Raw genomic sequence first — 1,728 nt, 5'->3', positions numbered from 1 at the left:
ATCAAGCGCTCACCTGAACCAAGAAGAGGCAGCCGCCATTGCCAAGGTTGTAGAAGATTAGGTGACCTCAAAAAATAAGCTAAATTTCCTGAAAAAGGAAACATGATGAAACTTTACACTCTTAACACTTACGCACAACACTAGAGACAGCTTAAGCAATCATAATAGTGACCAAACCAAAATTAAACACAATAGCTATGTCCGGGAAGAAACACCCTTGATCATCACAGGACTACAAATCAATTATCATCTAATATACAATAGCAACTAGAAGCAACAAAGTAGCTTCCAGTACGATAGTTCTTCATCCAACTCTGAAAACCAGGAGATAAAACCAAGTGTAGTATCATATTCCTGACAGTTAGAACATGGACCAAAAGTATAGTGGTGCCACATCTAAGAGCAAGTGTTTTCATGTCCATCTAAGATGTGAGGACAACAAAAACAAATCAACAAGAGTCTCAGTGGTTCTCGAAATGCAGAATGATAACAAAACTACAGGAAGTTATATTCAAGGTCTCAGAATATAAAAAAACGAGACCAAACAGAAGCCCTTGGCGGCATTCTTTTATAGAAGAAACAACCTGAGACAAATGGAGTCTAAGACTCAAACATGCACCTACACAACTTACCAACAGAGCGACGACTCTGTTCTCAAAGTCTCAGAATATGAAAAATGCGTTTCACACCTAGAATCCACCTAGGTTTATCTCACTAGGTCAACGAAGCTAGGAAATAGCTTCAGGCAACATGTTTCTAGATACACAACAAAGGACTAAGTTAGGCAGATATGACTGGTTTATGCCCAACACAGATAGGGAATATATGACAATTTCACATGACAGATTGTTTCTATGACACTTTTATCTCATAAATGTCAAAAGGGTACTATTTGTTTCTCCCATACCTTCCTTACAAGTAAGAAATTTTACTAGTCCATGGCCATTTGATTCCAGATATGCAGGTCAAGAAAAAATACAGCGAACAATTAATAGCAACTGGCAAAAAAGCATACATAGTCTACACAGAAATAGTGAAGAAATTCAGTAGACAAACCAGAAATAGTGCCAGATTGGGGATTAATAGATTCTATAAACCATGAGGCAATCTAAAACACTTAATTCTCCGGGGCTAAATCCACTCAAATGGTGACCATCACCACAGCCAAAAAAAACTAGAGATTGCCATGGCGCGATGGCGAGCACAAAGCTCTCCATGACACCATGGTCATGGACTCAAACAGCAGAAGAGAAATGGTGGCGCTGGTTATCACAACAGACTATTACCATAGCCTCAAATCATAGAAATTTCCATGGCCAGCATAGATCCTACCATGGCTCTATGGCCATGGACACACAGAGCGGAAGAGAAAGACATGAGAGGAAGGGAGTGCCTTATCTTACCTACGCCACCACTGCAGCTTCATCACAACAACGATCACCTCTGCAAGAGGAAAACACAAATGAAAAAAGAACAACTTTGGGGAAACAAGTGAGCAAAGGTCCATGGCTTTAAAGAATGTAAACATGTGTTGAGGGTTGATAAGCAGGATGTAGGACGCATACACTTGGAGCTACTCTACAACATATGTGGTTTAAGCAAATCATAATAAATGTTGACCAAACCAAATGAAAAACAATTCTTGTACGTGTCCTGGAACCCATTCAGCAATACAACATCATCCCTCACCATCTAAGAACGGAATAGTACACATTGAACAACACCAAA

This window comes from Triticum dicoccoides, chromosome 5A (assembly GCF_002162155.2).
Source record: "Triticum dicoccoides isolate Atlit2015 ecotype Zavitan chromosome 5A, WEW_v2.0, whole genome shotgun sequence".
Taxonomy (NCBI): domain Eukaryota; kingdom Viridiplantae; phylum Streptophyta; class Magnoliopsida; order Poales; family Poaceae; genus Triticum; species Triticum dicoccoides.
Note: the sequence above shows the minus strand (reverse complement) of the source record.